This window comes from Lissotriton helveticus, chromosome 11, assembly GCF_964261635.1.
Source record: "Lissotriton helveticus chromosome 11, aLisHel1.1, whole genome shotgun sequence".
In the NCBI taxonomy this organism is placed as follows: domain Eukaryota; kingdom Metazoa; phylum Chordata; class Amphibia; order Caudata; family Salamandridae; genus Lissotriton; species Lissotriton helveticus.
Window position 1 is genome coordinate 1,017,184,063 of NC_136072.1, and position 17,510 is coordinate 1,017,201,572.

General features: G+C 43.8%; 1 protein-coding gene across 1 annotated transcript in view; it reads right to left on the reverse strand.

Moving 5' to 3' along the window:
• WSCD2 (WSC domain containing 2) overlaps window positions 1-17,510 on the reverse strand; it is a 1,121,035-nt gene that overhangs the window by 874,021 nt on the left and 229,504 nt on the right. The window contains exon 2 of the mRNA XM_078667416.1: window positions 10,797-10,905. The gene's annotated coding sequence lies outside the window, so the exon portion shown is untranslated. The remainder of the gene's footprint in view (window positions 1-10,796; window positions 10,906-17,510) is intronic.

The window sequence follows — 17,510 nt, forward strand, 5'->3', positions numbered from 1 at the left end:
GCCGCCTTCGACACCATCTCCGACCAGATCTTAATTAGTAGACTGTGGGAGTGTGGTGTCAGAGGGCAGGTTTTTAAATGGTTCATTAGCTACCTGACTAACCGAACGACCACACTACAGGTTGAAAATACTCTGGCTAGCACCCTGCCCGTCACAAGAGGTGTCCCTCAGGGCTCTATTTTGAGCCCTTCACTTTTTAATGTTTACATGGCTCCCCTGGCCAACGTGATCAGAGCTTTCGGGTTTGACGTGTTATCCTACGCGGATGATACGCAAATACTGGTCACGCTCGGCCCTGATGTAAACGACACTAAAAGGCGCTTTAAAATGTGCATGGTAGAGGTTAAGAATTGGATGGGCCACAATCATCTCCAGTTGAATGGTACCAAATCTGAAGTCATGCTATTTGGGCGAGCGAACGAACACTGGACCCATGACTGGTGGCCCTCGGAATTAGGGGAGTGTCCTGTCCCAAAGGAATCAGTCCGCAATCTAGGGTTCCGCATAGACAACAAACTGTCTATGAAAGACCAAGTGAATCATATGGTGGGTACCTGTTTCGGAATTATGCAGAGCCTACGTAAGGTCTTTAAATGGTTACCAATCGAAGCACGCAGAATCCTGGTCCAGGGCCTCATCGTAAACCGGCTTGATTATGGCAATTCTTTGCTCCTTGCCATAAACGAGTGCCATACCAGGAAACTGCAGGTCGTTCAAAATACGGCCGCCTGTCTGATTCTGGGCCTACCCAGACGATCCCCCTCTTTGCCATGCCTGAGAACCCTACACTGGCTGCCTGTTAACAAAAGAACTATCTTTAAGACCATGTGCCTGGTTCATAAAAACATGTATGGCCGAGGACCAAAATACTGGACCCAGAAACTGACATGGCATCTGCCTGGTCGACAGCTGAGATCTAGTACCAAATCACAACTCACGCCGCTCAGAGTTCAAACTGCTAGAAATGGTGGTCGTGCCTTCTCTTTTAGGGCACCATCACTTTGGAATGAACTGCCCATCTGCCTACGTACAACAACAGAACACATGACTTTCCGTAAGAAACTGAAAACATGGCTCTTCTGCTAGTTCCATCCTTGGCTCACTCTCCCTCCTCAGGATTTTCCGCATGCGCCATGAGACTCCCTCGGGATGTGATATGCTGCGCAATACAAGTATCCAGACTAGACTAGACTAGACTAGACTAGACTAGACTAGTATGGTTCCAAATCCAAACGCGCCTCTACTTTCAGGTGCCGGAGCTCCAGTCAGGCGCGCAACACCCATTGGGCTCACGGGGCTTCAGCCCCCCCTTCGTGTGTGTCAGCCCGGCGGAGACAGCTTCGCAGGCTGGCGAGCATCTCATTGCAGCCACACCCGAGCACTTAACAGGTCTTTAAAAGACCATTTACTTGCAAATTAGGCTTTTGTTGTGTGTTGACCCCTTCTTACACCCACTCTTTCCGTGGTTGGAAGAATTAGCCCCCACCCGAAATATTTTTCAGCCCCCCCCCCCCCCCCCGAAATTTGGCTCTAGTTGCCCGCCTGGCTCCAGTAGTTATACACACATTGGCCTTTGAAGATACAATCAGTTTATAAGACCACCTTTGAAATGCACAGGCCCTCTATAATTTTTGTCCTGTCTGCCATCCTACCCCGGGAGGTTTGATAACTATCTATAGTGGGGCCAAGACTCTGTCCCTTGGAATTCAGGTGCCAATTACACCACCAGAAAGGCCCCTCAGAGTTAGAGGTCCGCAGTTCCCATTGAGCCATTAGTTGATGGACTTTTATCAGAAATGCACAGATGTACCTGTCCCCCTAGCACCCTGATGTGAATTTCGAGACAGACTAATAGGCAAACAGAGACACTAGCATCGAAATGATCACTTTCCCTAATTGACATTTCCATAATGTCAAACCTTCTTGCACTACTGGAGAGGATTCGCCATTTCGAACTCATCGATACCAAACACTACACTGCTACTATTCAGCCCATAGAGAATACTGCTCGATATTCTTTCCCTTAATCCCCCATGCTAATCCAATGCGAGAAGCAGGCCCTGTCGTACCAGACACACCTCTCTGTGCCATTCAAGACCCTTGCATGTAATGCCAACACGCACATGGCCTGCCTCTTCCCAACAGCACACCCTGTCACCAGGGAGAACTCCATTATAGCAGAGACATGCCGAACCTTGGCACATAGCTTTTTAAATGCCAATCCGAGTAACAGTAACCCGTGCACAGTAACACGTTTTTCATCTCATAAAAGGGCTTTACGAGTCTTTTTGAATCACAACTGGGAGAGGGTGTGAAAGGAGTGTGCCCTTCTACTTACTAGTTAGAAAGCTAGGTATCAATGGGTTGTGACCACAATTAGACCCTCAGACCATTTAGTAGTTACTGATCACAGAGCTGGTTTGGCAACTGATTTGCAAATGGAAAACTGAACCCATGGGACAGCTTTGCATTTGGGAATCATGTCAGTGGCCTTAGGGTTCGAAAGCAGTCATTTAGAGAAACTTATGTTCCCCCTAATATCTTGTCAAATGAAAACATTTTTAAAAGCACCACTTGTCTTTTTAATGGACATGGATTGCTTTAGACATTCTTTGCCAGTTTATGAATGTGAATATGGGGACGGAATTTTGCTGTCCTTTACAGACTTCAGCCGTACATTTTCAGGCAATAATGGGGATCCCAATTTGTGATCTATCTAAATAATATGAAGAATACAAAAAAGGAATGCTTGAATAAATCCCCAACACTGGTAATTATGTGTGGCCATATCCCAGTCTACCATTGTTTTTCTCACCATGCCACCTCAGATTAGACGCAGAGATATGCAAATCAGCCTTCATCCTGCTCCTACAGGAAGAGGAGTGTTCCTTCTGATTACTAATGGGTGTTTGCTTTCAGCAAGATAATAATACTAATAATAATATTAAGAACAATAGCAATCATTTTAGAAATTACAATTTATTGATTGGCATTTCCCAGATTTGTTTCTTCTTTTGTCTGATCCCATTTTTATTGGCCCTAGAACTCTGCACAAGTTACTCCTGCTAATCAGTGGTAAAGTCCTTGTGCTCTCTCCTAAGTGTGATAAAATTACCATGTACCCAAATGGCACTAGTATATGGTAGTACATGTTCTCAAAAACTGTCAAATTAAATGCTATTAGAGGGCTGCAGCACTCAATTAACCCTCTAAAACATATTTCCCGGACTGCTTACTCAGCCTGGGTGGGAAGTTTTAAACTGCCATTTAAATCTAGCTAAATAAACCTTTTACCATATCTAAACTTTATTGTACAATACTGATAAGTAGGGCTCCCAGTTTTATGGTATTTATTTATTGTATATTTCTACCTGCATTTATCCATATTTATTTGTTGTTCATTTTATCTGTATTGTTCCATATTTGTTATGGGGCATATTTCTGGGAGCCTAGCGTCATGCTTGCACCAAGGAAAGTGGTACCTGCATGACGCAAGGCTCTGAGTCAGATTTATGAAGTGACGCAAAGCCAGATTTCATAGATTTAAATATCCTCATAATTCTTGAGTAATGCAACACTGGGCAAATTGCTACATCACCTTACTCTGCACAAGGTAGGCATTCCATGAGCATTGTGGTCGGAATTTCCATGCAACTCCCATGGGTTTTGGTGCATTCCCAAATTTACAAGAACTTGTAAACCTGGGAATGTGTCTAAATGTTATGCCTCCCCAGGGCAGGCGTAACACGGAAAAATATCTTTATTTCTACTCGTTTTTCCCCTTTCAATGGGTTCTGCATTCTGCAACACAGATAGAAGGAAAACACCTTTATATAATGTAGGCTTCCAATCTTATTTTTTAACAGTTAGTATTCCCTCCCATCGATTTGTTTTAACCCGCCTCCGCCTAGGAATTGTGCATCATCTTGTGGCTTTTCCTGTGCCTAAAAAACCTGGAACTTGTGTATGCCCATGTGATGGCAAATCAAAACAGAGCACATGTCACTTTATGTTGTCTTGTACTTTTTATACCTTTTTAAGGAAATATTATTTGAAACCCATCTTTTTAAAATATAATACGCATCATCTACAAACAGCAATGACACTAGTGTTTAACCTAGAGTCCCCAGATGTATGCTTTTATGTGGCTACTTATATTTTAAAATGTATCTCTGCAAGAAAATCAATTATTATATGAATTCCCCCAGCTGTTAAATGTGTTATGCACTTTAAATTTGATGCTGCTGAATTACGTACTTGTATTTTGCACACATATGTTGGTTGGACTAATTGCTGCTACTATATTACATTTTTTGTAGGATTGGCTTATCACTTGCACTTTATCACCGTTTTTAGTTAATAGTTAGTCTAGGTGCTGCCAATTGCATATGCACTTTAGAATTGCCAATTTGCACATATACTAATCTAGAGACAATACTTAGCACTTTAAAATTGCATATTTGTACATGATTAAAGGTCGTAGGATTGTTAAAATCTTAGTCAAAATTTGAATGACCCAATTGCACTATTAGTTCTGCTAAAATGTTTCTATCATGAGCGCTATTATGTAAGATTGTTTTGTGATAGCCTAATTTAGTATTGTGTTAAATTTCTTTTAAGTGTATGTTGCTATATGGTTGTATTCCTTTACAAACCGAATAAAACATCTTTGAATTTGAATTTGAAAAAACACCTTTATGGATTGTTTTTGTGCAGGAATGTTCCCTTTCCTGCACAAAAACAATCCTGCCAATAACACAGGCACCATGGTGCAAGGGTGCCAGCATTGACGCTAGGCTGCCGCAACAGTGCCAGTGCAGGGGAAAAGGACAGCAATGCACCGTATTGGACAAATACGCAGCCGCAGTCCATGCAGGTATCATCGGTGGGGTGGTGGGAACGCGTGGGGGGAAATTTCGAGGGACGATGCAGAAGACAAATTGAATAAATAATTAGTTTTCCCTCTGCATCGTCCCTCGAAATCCCCCCTCCCGAACACCGCCCCACCGCTGTTACCTGCATGAACCGCAGCTGCAAATATGATGCATTCATGCCCTTTCACTTTGACGTGGAGCAGTGTCCTACTCCAAAACTTCATAAATGAGGCTCTTAGTATGCAGTGTAAAATTTAAACTGCAATGAGTATATATCCATATTTCTTTAACCAATGAAACACCCAATAGGTTTCAGCCATTTAAGTATCATGCAGTCTTCTGAAAACATTTGCATTGGCAAACAGATTAAAATAACAGTAAATCTGCTAATATGTTTATTATTGTTTATGTACTTCCTCTGCCTGTCAATATGCACAGCTACTGGTCTAGCACTCATGATTGACAGCAGTGAGAATCATCCAAAATAAATGGTTTTCTAGCTATATTTTTCTGAAAAATCAGTAAAAATGTGAATCTGGGGTCCTTACACTCCTAAGATGAGGCCCTACATGCCAATAAGGCAGTGTGCGTTGTATATAAAAAGTAGGACACATATATACAGTTTAACATTATTTATTTTTATTTTTATTTGTATAAGAGAGACAAGAGGTTCCATGTAAAGACGTGGAGGATTGATAGGGGATTAACAAACTGTAATGAATTGTAATGAAGGTTCTTCTTTTAAATACTTCTTTTTACTTGTACAGATGATAATTAAGTGTGTATTATTGGTGTTTTTTGTCTGTAACTTTTATGGTGTTTTGCACAATGCGGAATAAAGGAAATTATCTATCTATCTATTTATTATATTTTTATTTGTAGTTTTTTTATAAAGCATGAGAACGTGAGCCATGGGTATCAGAGCACTGTCTGCAAACAACCCCACCCCGTTTCATGTCATTCATTATCAGTATCACAAGAAAACCTGTTTCATGACATTCAAAATAAACGCAATATAACAAATCAGTCTCTTAGCATAGGTTAAACATTTCCCCAATAACCTTTCTAACAGATGCAGGGCTAGGCACACCCACCTGCTCAGTGCCAGGATACCCTTGCAGGTAATAGAGCATGTTAAAAATACACATAACAAAACATAGTCCCTCATGTTAGGAATCTGTCTTTGTTTGAACCACGAATTTGGAGTGTTGCGGTGGTGCAAAAGGTTTAACCTTCTTTAGGAGGTTGTTCTGGTTAAATGCATGGTGTGTGGATGAAATGGTGTGTGCTTGCATGTTAAGGTATTTATCTAGCGTTACCCCATGAGATTTTGTAGATTCTATGTCGGTAAGTTTACAATTGCGGGCGTCTAGGGGAATTGCCATTCTTGTATTGGTAGGGACAATGGGGAGGGGGAAAGTGTACCAATTCTGTTTTAACAGAATTCAATTTGAATTGGTTACATAACAGCCCACATTGAGGTTTCACCAGAATGGCTTTGAGTTGGGTGATGTCATCTTTTAGTGTAATGGGAAGTTTAGCTGTGTGTTGTCTGCATACATCTGGTATGTAAGGTTCGCCTGTGTAAGCATCTCCGTCAGTGGTTCCATCTGTATATTGAAAAAAGGGGTGGTATATGGTGGAGCTTGCAGTACTCCCAGTCTCACTGGAGGCAGTGTGCTCCCATCCCCCACGTGTCTAGTGATTTACAGCACTACCTGCAACAACTCTGATGACAAGCATTGAAAATGCAATAGGTCTCGCCTGTGATTAAATTAAAGCCATTTGCTTTGCTAATGGTATTGTATAGCAAAGCAAATGGCTTTAACTTAATGAAAGGCAAGACCTTTTTTATTTTTAAAGCTTGTTTAAGTGTCTAGTCACTGCAGGAGGGTGATTTTTTTACATGAGTGCATTGCTATCATGTATTGTAGGAAAACATGAGAAAGTATGTGTAGTATCCCCAGTGCCACGTGCTTTGTAAACTTTACTCCAAGCATTCTGTAGGTGGAAATAGCAAGTCGTTTTGTGTGTTTTAATGCATCACTAGTAATCGGGTAACCACACTTTTCTTTGTTAAAATAGGTTATTGTCACAACCTGAATAATCCATTTATTTATCACATCCAAGGCAACATTTTTAACCATGACCACCAACCACTGTCCCTATCTTTCTTTCCTTCCTCTGTCCCTCTCCCCATCTCCCCTTCCACTGACCATGTTTGCACAGCCCACTTAATTGACCACTCATTTCTAATCAAACAGGCCTGCGAACATAGGAGCGATCATCTCCCACGCATTTCTGGTCACCGGACGATTGTAACACAGTCCACTCTGCTGGGCCCGAATAGTCTCATATTCTGAGTGTTGGTCAGAAAGTGAACCCATATTATTATTATCCAAGAGCATTGGGATCGTGGACAATAGTTAATAAAAAAAATTCAAACGCTACCGAGTGAAAAAAAGCGATGACATCGCTCACCTACGAAACCGAAAGAGCCCGGGCTGAGAGTGAGGGCGGGGGCTGCCCGCGCATGCGAGATCCGAGCCCCGAGCCCCGGCGCCGAAGCAGAGTGCGGCATCTTAAGTCCCGGGTCCCAGGAGGGGGCCCGGGTGAAGACCAGCGCTGCGAAGGGAGATCGTTGATCGAGACTTACCCCTGGCTGACGAGAGACAGACACGGAACACGCTAAAAGAGCCCGGTGAGTTTGGGGGAGGGGGGGAATGTGTGTGCGTGCGTCTGTCTGTGTGTGTGTGTGTTGTGTGTGCCTGCGTGTGTGCCTGCCTGTGCCTGCGTGTGTGCCTGCCTGTGTGCCTGCCTGTGTGCCTGCCTGTGCCTGCGTGTGTGCCTGCGTGTGCATGTGTTGTGAACAGCCGGCCGGGATCGGAGCGCAGGGGGAGGGGGGGAATGTGTGTGCGTGCGTCTGTCTGTGTGTGTGTGTGTTGTGTGTGCCTGCGTGTGTGCCTGCCTGTGCCTGCGTGTGTGCCTGCCTGTGTGCCTGCCTGTGTGCCTGCCTGTGCCTGCGTGTGTGCCTGCGTGTGCATGTGTTGTGAACAGCCGGCCGGGATCGGAGCGCGTGACCTGATCCGATTCCGGCCGGCTGCGTGCGCGTGACAGTCTGTTGTCTCTGCCTAGTCCTTGAACGGGAAAAGGACTAAAATGATTACAATAGATCGCTTTGCGACAGCAGGGGCTTTCGCCCCTGCATCGCAGGCGCGACCTAAAAAACTACAGCTAATATTATATTAAACACAAACATTGTATTGCATTTACCATAATGCTAAGGGGAAAACTGTGCTGTGATGTGAGGCAGTGTTCTGCTATCCCGCTTTTGTTTATTTAAAAAGACTCTCTTGAGCAAGCGAGCTGACAAACCTTTGGAAATGCACCATTGCGCCAGTGAGAAGTACTGAGACCTGAGATGACAGTAGCAGCATTCTCAGCAACCCCTGATGTAATTTGTTTTTTTGATATCTACTGATGAAGGATAAACTCCAGAACCACGTGTTAAGAGATTTACAGCACTATCTGCACCTACTGTGGTGAACAACTACAGCTAATACTCAGGTAAACCCAAACATTGTACTGTACTTACCATAATACGATGGTTACAAATTGTGCTGTGATGTGAGGCAGTGTGTTCCCATATCCCTTCTGGTCCTAACTTTTAACCCAGTCTAGCACAATCAGATAACCACAGTTAGCGTTTTGCACTTTTTGGAGCTATTTTTTTTCAGACTTCAAAAATTCATATCCCTGGTACTACTTATTGGATGTTTGTTATTTTGGTGTCAGTTTATATATTAAAATGTATTCCATTCTTCTAATATGGTTTGCGATTTTTCTTGCATTGTGTTTTTACTGATTAACTCTTAGAGTAAACAATAAATATTTACATATTGCCTCTAAGTTAAACCTGACTGTTTTATGCCATGCTGCCCGTTGCTTAAGTACAGGCTTATTTATTGACTTTAGTGGTTCACCCAGGGAAGGGCTGTGATTATCACTTGAGGTGGGTTCTCAGTCCCAGCTATTAACATTTCTTACAACTAATAATAATTTGTTTCATAAAGCACTTTATACCACATTTCTCCCAGTTCCAATCTTCCTGTGCAAGCAAACTATTTGGATCTTTTGAAGCTTTTGGACCCGTTTTGTGATCTTGTGGTCTTAAGGTGGATAATCTAAAAATGCCATATTGAAATAATTTCAATTTTAAGATATGCTTAAAAATTTGAATATAAATAAAAACAATTCATGTGTAATTTTTGTAGTTTTAAACAAAGTGATGAAAGATATTTAAGGAGTTGGGATTTGATGATATGGTATGAGACTATGGAAAAGATATTTGATCACTGGGGTGAGTAAAGTAGTGGTGGAAAAGTGGCAGCAAAAAGGGTTGATGTTACACCTCTCTACCCTTTGTCAAAGTTAATATAGAAAACCTGTTTTACCACCAAGAACACCACCATGTGCATGGTGCCAATTTGCTTGCTTGGGCAGGAATGACACATATAATATCTAGGACTGACTAATGATATTTCTGTAAAAATTGCAAAATTATAGATGCAATGAACATACATTTGACTTGTTAATTTAAACTGCCAGTTTCCATACAGGTACTAATCAAAGTATAGGGATAACTAATGCTTCAGGTACTTTAAAACACTTGATTTTATTGTCTGCGTTGCAAGCTTTTTTTCATGAGAAAAATTGTGAATCTGAATGGCAATCCTGGAAATCCAATAATTTGCCATGTTATGAACCCAGGGAGATGTTTTCACCCAATCTAAATGTAAAGCATAATTTGTTTTTTCACGCTATAACACTAATTATTAGTGGGTGGTGGTCTGTCCTGGGTCAGAATTCTGAGTTACATGGTATTGACAGCATCCAGAAACTATCAGGTACTTTAAAAATCTTACCCTTCATTAAAAGCCAGCAGGTCAAACCTGTTGGACTTTAACAGGGGAAATCAGTACGGCGTTTACCATAACATAGTTTTTTGCAGCAAACACAATAATTTACGTTACTGCTGAAAAACTAAGAATAGGTGCTATATTTCGCACCCAATAAATTCCAAACCACAGGGTGTCAGGTTTTATCAGGTGTGATAAATAGCGTTTATTCACAAGGCACACTAATAATAAGAGCTATATACAAATCTTTAATTAAATTAGTTCAATGTGTTCGTCAGTTTTGTAATATGTTGCAAGTGTACCTGGTCTGCAGGGTTGATAGTTTATGTGCAGGAAGGGACACCTTCCTGCACATAAACAATCTGTAAAGATGATTTGCTGTTTCTATCTATGCTGCAGAATGCAGCACACATAGAAAGAGCAAACAAATTATGAGAAATTAGTAATTTCTCCTCCTGTAACAATCTTAAAACCAGAAATGCCCAATGCAACACCCATTGCCCGCCCCTTTGGACTGCTGCTGGAAAGGGTAAATTTACAAGGTGACGCCACCTTGTAAATATTGGATAGAGAGTAATGCTCCGGTGACGTTAGAGGCTTGCAAATATGCCCCTTGATTCATTATTGAGTTAAAAAATCACTCAGCCGTATTTTCAAGTTCTTTAACAACTTGTAAACTAGAAAGTAAAAGTTGAAAGAGAGTACAGTCCTTTCTATTTGTACTAACTTTACATCAATATTCCTTGAATACTCCCATTTTAGGTATTTTGAAGCCAATTTACAAAGACATGTAAGCCTACGTAATAGCGTACTCTTGTTGTACTGCGTTCCATACCCATTAAATGTTTTGAGAATCCGCCGCCTAGAATTAAACAGGTGTCATTAAAAATTCCTGTCTACCTGTGAACGATAGCTAGATTCTCCTAATTTGCTGATATCTTAGTTTATGTATAATTACTTACATCCTTTGGTGTGATAAAGATTTTAATCATTGTTATCTTACCTTTTCTTATGATGGTGTGTGAGGTCAAGCTGGGAAAACCCTTGAAACTGAAGCTCGTGAACATGAAGCATCAGAGACATGTAATCCCTCTGCCATACCTTGTGTACACCTGCAATTAAAGTAAATGGAAGCATTAGAAGACATTGCCGTCAGAGTGAAGAAATACCAGAGAAATGTAAATATTTATTTACTTGTAGAGCACATACGCGCCTGAGAAGAATACCTTGAAAGTACTCAGCATTCAACCAAAGCCACGCCTTTAATATTTTCCAAAACATCAACTGATTAGTCTGAGGATGGGAGCCACAGAGGGGGGCTCTCTGGACTCCAAAATCACGAACTGTGGTCAAACCCTTATGATTGAAGTGTACTAAAAGCAAACAATGGCGTGAAGAGATTATTCCCTGGAGGTAAATACTTTTGGAATTTACTGGCCAGGAGATGTGGTTCTCTGACAGTGGGGTGCATTTACTACATAAAGAGTTTTCAATTTGATGCTTGGTGTACAGGTGGTCATTGGAGTTGGGCGAGCACTATAGGCATGCGGAAGTATCAACATCTGAGAATTGCTGCTCTGCCAGATTTATTTTGTTGATTCTAGAGGCAGTACACTGGCTCTCCCTGCTTTACCAGACAGTAATCTGCTAAGGGAGAAGAGGAAAAATACTCCTCAAGATCTAAACTGAAAGTGGAGGAGTGTGGCCAACTGTTCTTGGAGTGAGCTGTGGTTTGAGAGGACCTTATTCTGCCACTAATACTTGCCCCTGTGGGAGTCTGAACCCCTGTACTGCCGCCTACTTGGCTGAGGACCCCCCGCTATTGGGGGCATAAGTTGATCCCATTGAAGAGAATCAGTTGCTGCCTCTTCAATTGAGCTGTACGTGCACAGACAAGATGGTGGCTTTCTCTGGCAGCCCTGAAAGGAGCTGATACCAGCAGCAGATGAAGGCGCATTGATGGGCGAAGCAGAGGCCGGGCAGGTGACCATGTTTTGGAGACCAGCAGTTGCACACGCTTGGAGGTGCCCTGCTGACTGATGAGGAGCCTTGCCACAGTGTGGGAGCTGGTGCGCAACTGCTGTGACGCCAGAGTGCCAGCCTTGGAGGTGAGGAATGCCCTGAAAATGGCTACATGTTATAATTGACTGTTGCTGGCCAACTGGGTGGTGGATACAGGCTCCTTCCAACAACATTGGGAGCTTGAACTCCTTCAAAGGCCCTTGCTGGTAATGTCCTCTAGTTGCTACCCGCTGTTGCTTATGGCCCTTACTATGAGGAGGGGATCCTCCCATTGACACTTGGAACCTGTGAAGTGCTGCACGTGACTTTTGATGCACTCATCAGTCTAGGGACCACCTGTTATCTGTCTTGTGGCCCTGCAACCTAACTCCAGCTTCTTGTGGGACAGGGCCTGGAGGTGTGCAGGCATTGCTGATATATGTATACTACCTGACCCTCCTTGGCAACAGGGGACTAACAATGGTGTTGATTGACTCCTCCCTTCTCTCTCCTGCCTGGACCATGACAATGCCACGCCCTGGCCGTGGGAAGGAGGCCCAGGGCCAAGGACCTGAAAAATCTACCCTACCCGGTGAAGAATCAAATGCACACTCTGATTCAGTGACAGCATCTCAGGACAAGTTGAATTCTATTCTTATGGCCATTAAAGACTCCAAGGACACTCCTGAGCACAAGATAGACACAGTGGTAGTGGACCTTGGGCTCTTAAGGGCTGATTACTTTAAACTGGGGCATTGCATCTCCACTATGGAACTTACATTGCAGGAACTTGTCCCTGTGACCGCAGAGCCGATAATTCAACTGGGAGAGGTGGTTGACAGAGTCAGGATTTTTGAGGCTTGTGCAGAGGATTCCGAGGGCCGAGCCCACAGGATTAACATCCAGGTGGTGGGTATGTCTGAAAGTTCAAAGGGCAAAAATATAGTGGCCTTCCCCGAGGCGTGGCTGCAGGAGATGGTGCCATTGGAGGGCTTGTCTCCCTTCTTCACACTGAGCCCACAGGGTGCCAGATCAGTCCCTCTCCTTTGATGGACTACCTAAGCCTATCATTGCATGCCTTCTCCACTTCCAGGACAGAGACCATATTCTCAAATGTGCCAGAGGCCTTGGAAACTTCCAGGTGGATAACAGTGGGATAATGCTTTTACCGGATTTTACACTAGAAGTCCAGCAACAGAGGACCTCTTTCCTGGAGGCCAAACACAAGCTCTGAGAACTGAGTAATTACAGCCCAGGGGACAGCATTCTTCCTGGAACATGGTGAAGTGAGGGATGGACTTAACTTGAGCCCGGAATCTCGGGGGCATGCAGGGTCTCTCAGAATTGACCCGGAAATAGGAGGGGATGGAGCAGGCCCCCCTCATCAGACCAGGCCTGTAAGGATCACCAGAGCCCTGTGTTGAGGTGGCAGTAAAGATTGCGCCTTCTACCACCAGACAACTTCTCCTAAGGAGGGTGCAGTGTTCAGTGGCCTCGACACAGGTATGGAGTCGGATTCTACCCTGCACACCAACGCAAACTGCGAAAGGTCTGATTTAACACATTGGGCATGTGATGTTATTCTTTCTACTGTGCTCTTTGTATGCTTGGGCCCTTTCTCTTTACTATCCCCTTTGCCTGCAGGTAGGATGTCTTGCTATTTCTTTGCAGTGGGTCGAGTGGTTCTCTCCTTTCATCTGGGAGCCCTTGGGGTCCCTTCGTTTGTTATTTGGTATGTGGCCATGGGTTTGGGTTGCCCATCGGGAGTCCCTTTCCCTTTCTAAGGGACTGTGTCTCATGTACATCACCCCCTTGCCTAGATTTAGGGTATATTGTTGATTCACAGAGTTGTTTAGTCATAGAAGATTCTAAGTTTGATTAGGGGGTTTGCCTAACTGCCCTGGGAAGGAAGCATTGGTTATTTTATTGTTTTGGGGGATTAACTGGGGGTCCTGCAGCGGCCTGCACTTTCTCCTCCCACCATATAGGCATGGATCTGTGCCCCTCATTGGATGTGCTCACACTCTGCGGATTGGGTATGCGCTCTGATACCATTTGATGGGAGATTGCGCACACACTTGGACATTTCTCACCCAGAATGTCATAGTATTCACAGCATGGTTAAACGATATAGGATATTGGAATTCTTCAAATGCAGGGGTGTCCATTTAGCTTTCCTGCAGGAGACTCACTTGAATGCTAGTGAGGGGGTGGCTCTGTGTAAGAGATGGTGTGGACACAGAGTGTACACTGCCTATTCGGTCTTAGCCTGGGGAACTTTAAAATGGATGAAACCAGGAGTACCCTTTCAGCCTCTGATTGATGCGGAGGGATAATACTCTGTTCTGATGGGCCTATTCGGTCTTAGCCTGGGGAACTTTAAAATGGATGAAACCAGGAGTCCCCTTTCAGCCTCTGATTGATGCGGAGGGATAATACTCTGTTCTGATGGGCTGGTTGGATAGGCAAGATATCACCTTTGTTAATATTCACGCCCCTAACACTGATCAATCCTTGTTCTTGGATAAATTGTCCCTAGTGCTGACGCTCCTGCTGCCTCAGGCACCTATTGTCGGAGGTAATTTTAATTGTGTGGCCAACATTGATCCACACCAATCCCTCACCCCCTTCTCGCAACTACCCAACTGTTGACGCCACCTCCACCCCCTAGATCAAGATTATTCCTTCCAATCAGCCATGCATGCAGTACGGCTTAAAACCTTTTCATGTTCCCCTGACCATCTGGGACCATTTTGTCTGTTAAATATTTAGCCCGCACCATCTCTTATCATAATCCCTTATTGCTGTCCCAGTTGGTGCCTGCGAACGGAGAACCTGGAAGGCCACATGTTCCAGGAAACTGCTCGGGAAGGTATGCATCATTATTTTGATGAAAATGCCTGCTCAGCTTCCCCTTCATTTTTGGAGTTGAAAGCCTTTGAAGTTGTGATTGGGGGTACTGCTCATCAGAATCTGCAGGGGTCCAGAGAACTTTGTTGCGAGACATTGTCACCCACAAGCGCACCCACCAGGATTTATAGTGCGGGAAAGACATACCTGCAGCAGGAGTTGCTAGACACAAAGGACAGGGTACTGGAACATGTGGAGGATCCCCACCTTTTGATCATAAAGCTTATATGTTTAGGGCACACTCAGAGGGGGACAAGTTGGGATCTCCGTTGGCTTGGTTGGCTAACCCCTCGTGCAGAGGATCCTCAATTCTAGAATTATTAGCTCAGGATGGCGCCCGTCACTTCACTCAGGGAGAAGTCAATTTCTCCTTTGCAGACTATTATTCACGTCTGAATGTAGCTCAGGAACCACATAGGACTACCATTTATGTTGAGTGCCACTAGTGAGATGACCAGAAAAGTCACTGATGATCTAGGGGAGAAAATTTCAGGAGAGAAGAGCTCTGTTGAGGTTTGGCACATGGCCTGTGGGAAGGTCTTGAGATTCTTGCTCCAAGCATGGTTACACTATACGAAAATGCATTGACCCCCAAGGCTCTCCATCCCACTATGCGTGTGGCACTTATAGCCCCCTTGCTCAAATAAGGTAAACCTGCCTCAGATATGACTGCCTACTGGCCCCTGTCAATGTCAAATGCAGATTACAAAATCCTCAGCACTATACTGGCACACCACTTATGTTATGATATGTTAAATAAACTTGTAAAGCGCATGTACACCAAACGGTTTCATGGCGCTGGACTCCAGGGGGTACTGCCGCTTTAAAGGTTTAATCATATGCCTGGCGGAAGAGCCAGGTCTTTAAAAGTTTCCTAAACTGAGCGTAGGAGGTCAGTAATCTAATATCCAGAGGGAGAGAATTTCAGAACTGGGGGTCCAAGACTGCAATTCTTAGCCCCCCATGTTTCTTGCATTTAAAGGACGGGTTGACCAGAAGATCCAGATGAGAAGGCCTGAGATCCCGAGAAGGGACGTAACGCTGAATCCGACAGGATATAAATGCCGGGCTGTTGTTATAAAGAGTTTTGAAGGTGATACACTTCAGTTAAATGCGCAACAATTGGCTTCTGGGAGCCTGTGTAATCTTTACATTAGTGTGTAACATGGAACCATTTGGGATGTTGGTAGATTAGTCTGGCAGGGGTGCTAACTGATGGTAAATATGACCGTGCTGAAATGAAAAATGTACTGTGGTATTTCGAGTATTTAACGTGTAAAACATTAATTGCAAATGATGTGAAAGTATGATTAATACTAAAGAGTTTAAAGCATCATTAATACTAATTAGTGATTGTTTATTGTTATTTACAGTGCCCCCTGATGAAGGGCACTGTTATGACCGAAATGCATTGGGTTTTGTTCAATAAAACACTGCCTTTGATGAACTTCGCTTTGGTCATGTTCTTACAAGAGGTCCGGAGGGGCACAGTCTGAACATTAAGAAATTTGGAAAATGGCGTTTGGCTTCGTGTGGGGACCTAAAGTTAAAATATGAAAACAAAGAAGAGGAGCAAAAGGATGAAAGGAACAAGGAAAGAGTGATTTATGAGGAACTACTGATTGCTAATGCAGCACATTTTGCAGTGCGTTTGGTTGGGGCGTATGACGCCTCACTTCACAGAGTTGTTATTCATGGTGTCAATTGGGCAAGGCACTTTCACCAAGCTGCACGCACAATGGATTAATTTCGGACAAGTCAGAGAATATACAAATAATGGATGAAAACGTGTGCTTCCCACTCCTATAACTACTTATATAGATTAATTAGTCTGGCCGTCTGGTTTTGCACCAGCTGCAAAAGTTTTAGTTGATATGCGGGGATACCAACATAGATTGAGTTGGCATAATCAATGTGGGAGATGACTAAGGCCAGAGTAGCTTGGGTCAGGGCTTCTGTGGTAAGGAATCTATTGATCTTCTGGATCCTTCGAAGCTGAAAGAACTGGAGGAGATCACTGTCCCAATCTGGGCTTTTATCGACTGATCACTGTCGATGATAATGCCCAGACTTTTGATTGAGCACGCAGGCAGTGGAGTATTTCCCAATTCGGTTGGCCAGAAGTTGGAGTTCCAGAGGTTAGCTGTCCCACCAATTAGGATCAGCTCTGTTTTATTGGGGTTCAATTTCAGGTGGTTACTGTTAATCCACTCACTTATAAATCGCACAATGGATTGGAAATTGAACAGAGAAGATGCCGACTGATCGATATCAAATATCAGTTGGAGGTCGGTGGCATGGTTGAAGGTGCCCACCTTCCTTTCTCCAAGAGAGTGATTCAGGGGTAGTAAGTACAGGTTAAAAAGAAGCCGTGAGAGAGAAGAGCCTTGTGCCACCCCACAGGCTAATTTGACTTTGGGGGGAGTAGTTGGCGAGGGGAGCAGCTTGAGAGCAGTCTTTTAGAAAAGATAAAAGCCACTCAAGGGCCAGGCCCTGGATCCCAGAGTTGCCAACACAATCAGTCAGAAGATCATGGTCAACCGTGTCAAAAGCTGCAGAGAGATCAAGGAGTACCAGGGTCTGGGTAATGCCCTTCCTAGCCCCCTCCTAAGTTCATCCAAAACCACAAGGATGATGGTCTCTGTTGAACGAGCAGGTCGGAAGCCCACCTGGTGGGGGTTAAGATAGTAGGAGTGTTCGAAAAAGGAGCTGAGGTAACTTGCCACATGTGCTTACAAAACCTTAGCTAAATAGGGGAGCTAAGAGATAGGGTGATAGTTCGTAAGGGCTAGGGGGTCTGACCCTG